Source organism: Diceros bicornis, chromosome 4 (assembly GCF_020826845.1).
Source record: "Diceros bicornis minor isolate mBicDic1 chromosome 4, mDicBic1.mat.cur, whole genome shotgun sequence".
NCBI lineage: Eukaryota > Metazoa > Chordata > Mammalia > Perissodactyla > Rhinocerotidae > Diceros > Diceros bicornis.
Window position 1 is genome coordinate 101,980,746 of NC_080743.1, and position 12,800 is coordinate 101,993,545.

The following is a 12,800-nucleotide window of genomic DNA, read 5'->3' on the forward strand; positions in this document are numbered from 1 at the left end:
AACAGAGCCTGGCACATGGTTTGTGCTCAGCTCATGTTTGTTGAATGAACAAGCAAATGAATGACAGATTGGCTCTGGCAATAAAATCAGCCTGTGCTGTCACATTGCAGTGGCCCCGCCCTGCTGACTCTTAGCCCCCAAATCAGAACTTTGCAGCCAAGCTGGCTTACTCAGCTGCCGAGGAAGAAATGGAGGTCACAGTGCTTCCCCTCCACACTTCCTCTGACCCTTCAGAGGGGCCACACCCTGAGAAAAGGGCAGGGCCAGGGATATCCAGGCAGGAGGAAGGCTCTGCCCACCCCTTTCCAGGACTTCTGCTTCCTCTCTATTGCCCTGCTTCTCCTAGCTCAAGGCCCCCCTCTGGGAAGAGCTGCGGAAGAACCAGGAAAAGAAACCCAGCTCCATTAGGAGCCATGCAGTGATGAGGATGCTGCCAAGAGCGCTTCTGTGCACTTTCTCTAGTGCCAATGATATTGACTGTTCATAACAGCAGCAACCGAAACTGTCATGGTGCAGCACTCAGATGGTCTCTAGCGTCTCTTCCACAGTGCTTCTAGGACATGAACTCACCATGCCACACCTCATCCTTGGAGGGGCTGGAATGGTTCTCCCTGTTATGTGGGTAGAGAAATTGGGTACCAAGGAGCTTTGGCGTTGATCTGGGTCACATAGTGATGCACTGATGGGGTCAGAGGCCCAAGCACAGACTTGGAGTGGGGAGAACTGGGCTCTAGCTATTGGTCAGCCTCAAACTGGCAAACTACAGTTGTGTGTCACTTAATGATGGGGAGACATTCTGAGAAATGCATTGTCAGGCGATTTCGCCGTTGTCCAAACATCACAGAGTGCACTTACACAAACCTAGATGGTATAGCCTATGACACACCTGGGCTCTATGCTACTAATCTTATGGGACCACCATCATATGTGCAGCCCATCATTGACCGACACGTTGTTATGTGGCGCAGGACTGTGGTCTGGCGTCCTTAGGCAAGTCTCTAGGTTTCAGTTTTCTCATTTGTGAAAGAGGGAAATTGGACCAGTTTTCCAACTCCATCCATCTCAAACGCTGCGGCTCAGTAAAATGAGCTACCCCCAGCCCCAAGCCTAGTGACTGAGCTCTCCTATACCAAGGTCAGAAAGCCCCTGGAAGTATGGATGCCAGCTGTGCTTGTCCTAGCATCCTAACAGATGTCCTACGGGTGCTCCCCACAAAGAAGGCTGTGGTACAGACGGCAGCGAGGAAACATCAGAAAATCATCCTAATGGTCCATAAGCACCAGGAGAGCTGCTGAGGCCAGATGCCATCCTGCCAGCGACACTGGCACTGGCTCAGACAAAGGCTGGAGGCATTGCAGAGGGAGATGGGGGCAGACAGCCTCCCTCACCTACCAGAGCATCTGCCTCTCCATGATGCTCAGTGTCCTTGCCACCTCCCCCATCCTCTCCTCCATCAAATCTCTCCTCTCTCCTCCATCACATCCCCCATTCTCTTCTCCATCAAATCTCTTCTCTCTCCTCCGTCACATCCCCCATCCTCTCCTTCATCACATCCCCCATTCTCTCCTCCATCAAATCTCTCCTCTCTCCTCATTCAAATCCTACTGGGCAATCACCTTCTCCAAGAATAATTGCCAGGTGAGTGCTGCCAAATTCTGGTCTCTACATTCCCACTAACACAGCTCCCAGCATCACTAGATCACATGTTCCTGTGCAAGATGAGGCTTCAAGTGTGTGTTCCCGCTCATGTCTGCCACTAGATCAAGGAAGAAGAGGGTGGATATTTCCTATTTCCTCCTTTCTTAGGTTCCTCCATTCTCAGCTCCCATGATATGAATGAAGCAGGGCATTCAGAGCATAGGAAGAGTGGACTATAGATGGACAGCACTCTCCTCTCCACCCGTGGGCAGCTGCCCTGGCCCGTTAGCAGAAAGGCTAATGCTGGAATCTCAACCAGAGTCTGGACAAGGGCTTGGCCAATGTGTCTACCTCCAGGGCCAAAAGTCTGGATTGAGAGGGAGGGCAGGCTAGTCTAGCAGCTGGCAGCTTTATCCAAATTTCTCCAAACCCAACCCACAGTTCAGATGAAAACCTCATCGCTCCATCCCACAGCATTGACTGTAGTCCTTGATTTCAAATGTCTAGTAATATTAATATTAGCTTGAACCATATTAAATTGTCTTTTGTAAGCTGCCTTTGAAAGTGGTTGCATATTCGCAATTTCATATGGTTGGACCTAATAACTCATTGGGGGATCATGTTCCCTGGGAGACAGTCAACTCCACGCAGGCTTGGACCTCGGTATCTCTAGCCAGTCCTTCTTGGTGTCTGGCCTAGGACACAGCAGAATCGTGGCCTTGGAAGGTGCCGAGCAGGTACTTCTTACTTGAACTTCCAGGCAGGTGGAGATGGGGAATTTGAGAACCTGCCCTACTCCCAAACCTCAAGGGTGGCTGTTCACAAGGCAGATCCTTTTAGGTCTCCTTACCTCTGGCCACCCTGGGTAGAAGGACAGAACTTAGCTACAGTTAGGCTCTATGATAAAAAGACTTTGGTTTGGGCATTGAGAGTTTTGCCCTTTGTAGAGAAGGAAAGTCTTGAATCAGAAATGCTTGTTTGTCCAAGGTTGGTTTCATCTTACAGCGGGGAGATGAAGGCCCAGAGGCAGCACCTGCCTCGGTCAAGGACACACAGCAGGCAAGAAACCAGATCACCGGTTTCCTGACTCCTCGTCCCGTGCTCTTCTGGCAGGCCTGGCAGCACAGAGAACAAACTCCTCCCTGTCGGCCCCCGTCCGACTCCCTGGCTCCCGCTCTTTCAGGCTCCCTAGCAAGACAGAAGGGGAATTGACTAAAAGATCAATAGCCCGCTCCTACATGAAGAGAGCCCTGAGTCACGCCAGGTCTGGCTCCAGGGTTTCCAGGGAGAGAAGAGAGAGAAAAAGAGAGGGACAGACAAGAGCAGTCCTGGAAACCTGATCTCTCTCCCGAGCTAGGCCCAGGCTTGGAAGGCGGGGGTGGACAGCATGGTGATTTGGGTCACTGACAGGGCAGCCAAAATGCAGTCCCCGCCAATGGGAGGCCTAAAAGGCCTTGCTTAGCCCAGGTATGAAGGCTCAGGGCAGGCACAGCTGGGTTCTCTCAGAATCACCTAAATATAGAATTCAGAAGGGATGTGCAAGGTTGGTCAGAAACAACCTCTGGGCTCTTGGTGGATTCCTCCTCTTACAACCCGGGACGCCTCCTCAAAAGGTAGGTGGGTGAGGGGCCTGGTGGCATAGTGGTTAAGTTCGCGTGCTCCACTTCAGTGGCCCGGGGTTCATGGGTTCAGATCCCAGGCACAGACATACACGCCGCTCATCAGCCATGCTGTGGCAGCGTCCCATACACAAAGTAGAGGAAGACTGGCACAGATGTTAGCTCAAGGACAATCTTCCTCAAGCAAAACCAGGAGGATTGGCAACCAATGTTAGCTCAGGGCCAACCTTCCTCAGCAAAAAAAAAAAAAAAGAAAAGAAAAGAAAGAGGGGCCGGCCCCGTGGCTTAGCAGTTGAGCGCGCACGCTCCGCTACTGGCGGCCCGGGTTCGGATCCCGGGTGCGCACCGACGCACTGCTTCTCCGGCCATGCTGAGGCCGTGTCCCACATACAGCAACTAGAAGGATGTGCAGCTATGACATACAACTATCTACTGGGGCTTTGGAGGAAAAAAAGGAAGAGGATTGGCAATAGATGTTAGCGCAGAGCTGGTCTTCCTCAGCAAAAAAAAAAGAGGAGGATTAGCATGGATGTTAGCTCAGGGCTTATCTTCCTCACAAAAAAAAGAAGAAAGAAAGAAAAGGTAGCTGGGTGATTCTGGAAGCTCTCAGTCCCTAGCCTTCCTCAGATGGCCCATGGCATGGTGGGGAAATGCCTGCTCCCAGCTGTTGACCCTGGTCCAGCTGGTCCACCTAGAAGGAAACACCTGGTATTGACAGCAGTGAGGGTGAGAAGGCAGACTCCCCCATGTCAGGAAGATTCTCCGGGTGCCATGTGGGGACTAGGGAGCTGAGAAAAGATGCTCCTGCTGGTCAGGAGTGGGGACGAGTAGAGGAGCCCAGGAACCTAGGAGTCCTTCCTGGCATGGACGTCTCTCCCCAGCTTAGTATTAGGAAAAGTTTCAAACCTGAAATGTTGAAAAAATTGAACAATAGACAACTCCAGACCCTTCACTTAGATTCACCAATTGTTAACATCTTGTACACCCTCTCTCCATGTTTATATATACACACACATGCACACTTTTTTTGCTGAGCACTTTGCTCCTAAATACTTTTGCATAATCTCTAAGACTAAGGATATTCTCCTACAAAACCATTATCATTACCATATCACACCTTAAAAAATGAGCAATAATTACATATCATCTAATACCTATAACAGAAATTTCCCAATTGTCCCAGGATGTCTTTTATTGCCTTTTTTTTTTTTTTGACCCAAGATTCAATTAAAGTTTATGCATTGCATTTGACAAAATGTCTCTTTAGTTTCTTTAAATCTAGACTGGTTTCCACCTCCCACCCTTCTCCCCAAATACACAATTTTACACAATTTTTTCAATGACATTCACTTTTTTGAAGTCTTAGCCAGTTGTCATGTAGGATGGCTCACATGTCATGTAGAACTGTCTCCTCATGATTAGATTCTGGATAAACGTTTTTGACGAGAATATAGGTGACAGGTTGAACTTCTCACAGCACAGCAGGAGGACACAATACCAGGTGCCTCCACCACAGCTGATGTTCAGTTCCTCCGTTAAGATGGTCAGTGCTGAACCCCCACCGTAAGGACTGGTTTCTCCTTTTGTAAGGAGAAAGTGATCTGTGAGGCGACACACTGAGACCACCCTTTCCCCCAGTGGTTTATCCACTAGTGAGCGTAGCCTGAATCAGCTATTACCCTGGGGGCTGCAAAATGCAAAATTTAAAGTTCTGATATTACTTCTACATTTCATGAGCTGGCATTTATCTGTTAAAAGCTTTCCCTCCCTGCTCCATTTTTTTTTTTTTTTTTTTTTTGTGAGGAGATCAGCCCTGTGCTAACATCCGCCAATCCTCCTCTTCTTTTGCTGAGGAAGACGGCCCTGGGCTAACATCTGTGCCCATCTTCCTCCACTTTATATGGGACGCCGCCACAGCATGGCTTACCAAGCAGTGCGTCGGTGCGCGCCCGGGATCCGAACCAGCGAACCCCGGGCCGCCGCAGCGGAGCGCGCGCACTTAACCGCTTGCGCCACCGGGCCAGCCCCCCTCCCTGCTCCATTTTAACCGTCAGAATGGACTCATGGAATCTTTTATTCAACGCCTTACAGTCTATTACTCTTACTCTTTTTGATGGTCCACACATGCCAAAGTTGCCCAGTGGGAGTCCCTTTAAGGTAACTCGTCTGTCCTTTTGTCATGAGCATGTTCTAGCTTTCTGGAAGAACATGATTCACCTGTAGTTTCCCAGTCCCAGACTCCAGTCAGCCGTTTCTCCAAGAAGCACTGCTCTCTTTAGTGGGAAGTGGTACTAAGAAATACACATCCAGGCACTTAGTGCGTTCATGCCACTGGGCAGCACTGCTTTAGGCCTTCCTAAAGTAGACAGAGACAGAGCTCAGAGTCAGTAGACAGAGCTCGGAGCTACAGAAAGACCACAGGGGTCTGCCTCACCTTCCGCTGTTCCATATTTTTCTCTCTCTCCTTCCATAGTGAAACCCTGATTTCCAGAAATATCAACATAATTACTCATTTGATCTGTCTTACAATAAACAAAAAATTTGTTTCCAATTTATGGCACTAATACCATGACCAAAAATACACCTACAAAGTCAAGTTCAGGATTTGTTTGCAGTTCTTTTTACCCTTACATTCCACTCAGGATATAGAGTCAAGGCATTAAACTCAATAATTACTTGAATTCTTTTCTTTGTAGAGTAATTATATTGATACTCAGTTAGGTTCATTGTTTCTGTTGTGGTCAGCTCTAGGGTTTGCTTTTTTCTTTCTTTTGGATCTAACATAATTTGTGACTATGTAAAATATCTACCTGGTTCAAAAATCAAAACTGTCTGGAAAGGTATAATCAGTCAAGTGTCACTCCCATCCCTACGTCCTCTACCCTGTTCCCACCCCGTTCCTCAGGTAACCATTCTAGTTAACTTCTGGTTTATCCTTCCTCTGTGTGTGTATGTGTATTTGCAAAAAATATTCTTATTTCTCCTGCTTTCTCAACCCAAAGGTGGTCTACTATATGCACTCTTTTGCATCTTGCTTTTTGTACTTAATAACATATCCTAGAAATCACACCATATCAGTTTACAGGGCTCCTACTCAGTTTTTTGGCTGCATTAGTACTCCACTGTGTGCATGTACCATTATGCATTCCACCAGTCTATTAAGAACGGGCACTGGGTAGTTTCCAATGATGTCCTTTCCTTTTACATATATGCCTTAAAGAATCACCTTATGCATATGTCTTTTTATATTTGTGAATGTGCATTTTCTTGATAAATTCTTAGAAAGAGGACTGCTGGGTAAATGCCTAGGTGTTTTGTTAGGTACTGCTAACCTCCCCTCCATAGGGGTTGTACTGGTTTGCACTCCTGGCACAGGTTTTGTACTTTAGGCGTATGAGGTGTTCTGAGCTGCAAGTTTCCCTGAGCCTATCTGAGAGCCCTTAACCTTCTCACCACTAAACACACTAGCCCAAGCTCACTCTGCCCTAGGGATCTGACAGGAAGGCCAGAGCAAAGGGGGCTCACTGCTGCTATTCCAGTCCATCTTCTGAACTGTCCCAGAGGGTTCTGTACTTAACTTGAGAAACCAGAGCCGAGGGAAGGGATGAGGCTGAAGACTCCAGCCAGAGAGGACCTAGAGTGAGGAGAGGCAGGAGAGGGGGGACCCTCACCCCTTGGCACCTATGTTCTCACCTCCCTTTCTCTCCTTTGGCCTCTCCACTATCCCCCAACACAAACTGCCTCCAACAGTTCCTCCCCTGACTGGGAGCCCTTGCCTCTGGTTCTAACTGGATCCCGCCCAGTTTCCCTCCTCAAACCACGTTCATATGGGCTGAACACAGAGGACTGGCTTAAGGTAGAGGCAGAGTGGAAGGTCCCTGTCATTTGTTTGTTACATGTGCGGAGGAAATAAGTCAGTGGAACAAGAATGGCTCATACAAGGGAAAGAGGAAAGAGGAGACAAAGAGAGATGCTGGGAGAGGAAGCCTGAGTACAAAACATTCCACACAAGCTCTTGGACTCCAGCCCCAGGGCCTGCTTCACTCCTCCCACGGGCTCTACAGAAAGGGGAAGCAAGTGGGGAAAGAGTGTTGTCCCAGTTTGATGGGGCCCAGGTGCTCTGCTTCCTTGTGGCCCAGAGGCCTTGCTTTTCTCATCCCTCTCCTTCCCACCCCTACCCACCAAATACAGACTGGGGATGACAGGAATCAGTGCATGGCTGAGGAGCAGGGGAGCTGGGCTGGGAAGGGGGCCCTGTCTGAGGGTAGGCTTGGGGGAAGAGGTCAGAGGGCCCAATTCCTCCCAGAGAAGGCAGTGAGGCCCGGCTCGGGCATTCCTCTTCAAGGTCAAATCAAACATCTGGGTCAACCTAAGCCAAACATGCTTCTTAAGGTCCTGGGGACCAAGAATGAACATCTTCCTTTCCTTCCTCCAAAGCTCGGTGGATCTGGAATGCTCTAGATGGGCAGGGCTTATCCATGTCTTTGGGTGCTGAGTCCAAGGCCAGGAGCATAGAAAAAAAGAGAAAAGGGCCCATGGGAGTTACTGAAAGAAGCTAAATTCTTGAATAAGAGGCAGTTTCCTGTGGAATGCTGGAATTGCTGACAGGTGGCAGCTGGGTCAGTGCTGGGCTGAGCAGCCCCAGCCCGTCTTCCTCTCAAGACCCTCCAGTCAGTGAGGGTGAGGAAGAGTAAGGCTCCCAGTATCCGTGGTCAGGGACCTCCACCCTCCCCCATACCTTACTTCTTCCAGCGCAGGCACCTTGGGCAAGCTCTCCCTGCTCCACCTCTGCCCCCTAACTGGGCCCTCCCATTGTGACTTTCTTCTGACACCAAAGACCATAGAAATCTGACAAATCTGACAAATCTGACTCAGCCATCCCCTCCCACCATTACTGTGGGAGCAGGCTTTCCATTGTGCAGAAGGGAAACTGAAGACCACAGGGCAAGCTAGGAATCAGTTTGGAGGGGGTTGATTCCTAGGCTCCCCCAAAATGCCACTTCCTTCTCCCAACAAACATTGACCAAGCACCTTATAACATCTCAGGCACTGTGCTAGGTGCTGGGAGTCCCAAGGGTAAGAGAAGCTGTGCTCCTTTGACTTGACTTTGAGTCCAGAAGAGACAGGAGGTGGTGACTGGAAGGGGAAGGGGCTAAGGCTCAGCATGGCCAGAAGCAGGAAACCTCTGCTCCCCAGCTAGGAGCGCCTTCTGCACAGAGCACCCAGATCCAGACTTAGCCGGAGGGTGGAGCCGAGCTGCCACGGTTTGCTGGGTTTGCTGCAGCCCTGATCCAGCCCGCGGCCCTGGGAAGGGCTGCTGCAGAGAGATTCCCCACGGCCCACCTGACTCAAGGCCTCAGGAGCAGAGCCTCCTCTGCTAAATAGGGAAGCCCTCCCCAAACCCACCGGAACCCACCCCTAGTCACAGCACTGAAATACGAAGGCCAGCGGCAGGAATGGTGGGATTACAGGTGTCTAAGATGGGAGGGCGCCGTGATCCCCGGGGTTGTACCTCAGCTAGATGGTGGCAGGGAGGATGGGGCTCCAGAGCAGGGGCAAAGAAATGGATTCCCCTTCCCCCTCCTACAGAACAAGGGCGTGAATCCTATCTTGGGTCCCCTGCCCACTGCAGAGACCTCACTCTCTTCCTGACCAGAATGCAAGGAGGGAGGAGCTAGCTGTCTGTCCCTGGGGTGCAGTCAGATCAATCATCCAGCAACTCAAAATGAAAATTGGTTCCTACTGCTTCCCCAGCCCATTTAAGCTCTCCTCCAAGTCTTTTGCTTCCTTCTTTCCAGTTTCTAAGCTGTCACCTTTACCGCTCCTCCAACCAAACTAGCTGAGGCAGAGGGCAGGTGCTTCCTCTCCCCCAGCCTGACACCCCCCACCCCGCCCTCCCCTACCATCAGTCTGCTTCAGGTCCAGGACCCACCTGCCAGAGCCAGCCCCCATGCCACTACCCCTAGCCAATGAGGGAACTGGGCTCACTAGCCATCAGAGCCACCACCTCTTCCTGCCCTCCTCCTAAACCTTCCCCCATCCTGTGCCTCCTGACCCCTAGGCCCCTCTCTGTGGTCTGTCCCAGCCTAGGTTGACCCTGGTCCCTTCTCTTCCTTCCGTATAAAGAGGGCCCGCAGCTGAGGGGGCTGGAGGGGGCCTCCAAATAGGAAGGGCAAGAAGGGGCAGCTCTGGGGAGGGGCTTAAGGCGGGAGGGGAGGATCTTAAGACTCCCTGCCAGACATCCCACCCAGAGAAGAAGATGGCACTGTAGAAGGGGATTTTACTTCCCCTCCCCTGGTAGAGTCAGTTGAGCGCTCGCCTATTTCTTCATCTGACATCCCCTCTACCAGGCCAGCCGGCGCCGGCATCATGTCTGCAAGTTATTGTAAGTCCGGCAAGAATGCCCAGGAGGGAGGTGCTTCTGGCCAACAGAGTGCCTACTCTCTTCCAGGATGTGCTAGCCACTGCTGTGGCCTCCGCACCCAGCTGGAGAAGAGCTGTAGGTCCTTCAGTGAGATGGAGGAGTGTGTGAGGCTGGACTCGCCTCGGGGAGGATGCCAGCCGGCCTCCTCCACCCTGAGAGCGAGCCAAGTATGTTAGGGAGCGTGAGCATGAAAGGAGATCAGGAGGGACAATCCCAGCCTTAATTTCTAGCTCTTCAGCAAGACAACGCAGGGGCCCAAGATGCTCAGGGACCCTTCCAAGGATGCCTGTGACCAACCCTCAACTGCCAAACACTCCCCAGCCCCAGTCACCAGCCTTGACACTGCAAACTTTCCAACGTCACTCCTTCTCCTTTCTCCCCTCTGGGACCAGAGATGTATGGGGCGGTGCCCTCAGAGACACTCATACAGTTGGCTCTTGATGCTCTGCACACACTCAAACAACAGCGGTTGGAGGGAACTCCCAGCTTTTTCCACAGCTAATTATAGACGTGAAAGTCAGAGGCTGTTTTGCAAGCAGCAGAGAGAAACTGCTGAGGTTTCTCTACAAAGCTAAAGAAATTTAATTTGTACACTCCCCTTCCCCACCCTCCCAACTTCTCCTAGCTCTGCCTCCACCCATCGCCCCCAGTAAGCCCCCTCCCAGTCCCCACTGCAACCCCTCCTCCTTGTTGAAAATTTCTTACCCGGTTCTTTTTTTTTCCCATCTCTCTTTGGGGCTTTCGAGCAAGGGAACAGACGCGGAAAATATTTTTGCAACGGTTTTCCATTCTGTGTCTCATTCCCAAGCCAAGGGGGAGGGGGAGGGCAGGAGCGGATGAGGGGAAACAAATGCTTTTTCCAAAAGCTCAATTTGGGTATGAAAAAAACACTCCACTCCCTCCATTTCCCTACCCCCCACGGCCCAGGTATGACAAAAAGTAGGAAAAGAAAAAGAAATCACTTGTTTGATTATATGATTTCTCAGAACGGAGTCTAGGGAAGAAATACAGAATTTGACAAATCTGTGTGTGCGCGCGCGCGCGCGCGCGCACAACACCCCCCCCCCCAAGCCCAGTCGCAGAATATATGCTAGGAAGAGGAAATTCAAGGAGTTTAAGAAGCCATTGAGAGGAAAGAAATAAAGTTCGCAAATCGCGAGTCAATTCATTCTCTGCAAGCCTACCTCTCTTTCTAGCAAAGATACAGGCTTCTCCAAGCGGGACTCTCCCTCCGGGTTTCCATGGACGGGGTGACGGCTGACACTCCCCGGTCTCCCCGGTGTGGCGACCGCGCTAGGGATGCCGGCTGCGCTCTCCTGCCGGTCCCGCCCCGACGGGGAGCGGGCTAGGTTTCTCCCCGGCCCTCCCCGTGGAAGGACCTCTCAGGTTCCTGGAAGAAAATGGGTGCCGGGGAGCGGGGCGGGTGTCTCCGGTCTCGCTCTCCTGGGAGAGACGCGTCCCCAGGAAGTTCGTGCCCCTCCCTCAACCCCCAGCTTCGGACGGTCTCAGCTGCATCGCTGTCTTAAGAAAATGCTCGTCATGGCAACAGCTCCAGCCAAGTCGGCCGGCCCGGGGCTCACCCGCCTCCCCAGCGAGCGGGAGGAGCGAGGGGAGGGGCGCGCGCCGGAGCAGGGGCGGGGCTTGGCGAGGGGCCAGGTTTTTACTCTACTGTTAAGGTGGCTCGAAGGCGAGCCTTGGCCACTTCCCGGTTTGTGTTAAGGGGGCCTGGGGAAGGCAAGGGAGGAATCTTCTCTGCTCGGTTTCCTCCGCCCTTGATCTCACTGTCGAAGGGAAGGTAGGGTGGGGGGCGGCAGTGGGGAGTGGAAGTGGGTGCGGTATTCAACCGTTGCTGGGGGGAGGGAAAAGGAAGCTTCTGCAGGCAGTTGGCTTCCTGCAGCTCCTACGGCCTCTCAGCCTCTTCTTGCTTAGACCCAGGACCCGGGACCCGAGACAGGAGGTGTCTGCGGACATTGTACATCCCCTCCCAACCTCCGGCCCTGTCTGAACAGGGGGATCCTCGGAAAAGGAGGAGTTGTGTTGCATGCACATACATTTGCACAGCTTTGCTTCTACAGACACCTTAGTACACACCTCCTCCCCCAGATTTCACACACACAACAACGGGCACATTTTGCTCCCTCTTGCCTCTGTACCCACCAGAGGCGCATCCACAGAGCATGATAATAGCTGCCTTCTTTTGAGTCCTACTACGTATAGGCTCTGGCACCAAAAGCTTTATATGCAGTATCATTGCTAGTGCTGTTGGCAGTCTTGAAAAGTGCTTGTTATTATCCTCATTTCAGGGCTGAGGAGATTGAGGACCAGTGACTCACCCAGGCTTACACATCTGGCTGATAACACAGCCAGGATGCACGCCCAAGTAGACTGACTCCAAAGCCGGTGTACATTCCTACACTGGTATCATACTCTGGCACACATTTCCTTTTTAATTTGCACACACTCAGACACCCATTCGCACTTATACACAGCCTATATACTGTTCATCACACCCCCGCAGCCACACACCCACCAGCATTGTGCAACAGTGCCACCCATAGATTTTGCCTAGAACCTTACAGCTTTCAAGTACAGACATGCACCATCAACTGGTTCACACAACACACTGTCATTGACTGATATGTTCTCACACCTCCCTCAGCACACACACTCGCGCTATTCACATGCTGTGGGAGGCAGGTCAACATACACCTCCCAGGTTAGAGTGGTAAACTCTGCTGCGAAGAAGGTGACCGGTCACAACTTCAGGGGTTTGGGAAGAGGCCTCTTTGATCCTCCCATCCTAATCCAACACCTCACACCACACTTGTCCTCCCTGCCCCAGGATGGGGGTTGGGGGGAAGGACCATATATGCACGTGGAGACACAGAGCTGTGAATTAGACCCCTGGGGTCTGGTTTCCCTCTCTCTGTTAGCACGCTTCCCAATTTCCTACCATTTGGGTCCTTTCTGTCCTCTCTTTATTCTCCTGTCCTACTATTTCTCAGTAACTCATCCACATCCTCTTTCTGAGCTAGAGACAGTTAAACAAAAAAGAGTACAGACACTTTTTTAGAGGGGTTGGGCCAGGCTCAGAACTCAGAGTTCTGCCATGTGGTGCT

General features: G+C 51.5%; 1 protein-coding gene across 4 annotated transcripts in view; it reads right to left on the minus strand.

The window, feature by feature from the left end:
* Window positions 1-11,242, minus strand: part of ATP2B4 (ATPase plasma membrane Ca2+ transporting 4) — a 92,099-nt gene extending 80,857 nt beyond the window's left edge. For 3 of the 4 annotated variants that reach the window (XM_058540298.1, XM_058540299.1, XM_058540297.1), the window contains exon 1: window positions 10,866-11,241. The gene's annotated coding sequence lies outside the window, so the exon portion shown is untranslated. Of the gene's footprint in view, window positions 1-10,865 lie in introns of all 4 variants that reach the window. The other variant, XM_058540300.1, reaches the window with a different exon arrangement.
* Between the last annotated feature and the right edge of the window lie 1,558 nt (window positions 11,243-12,800).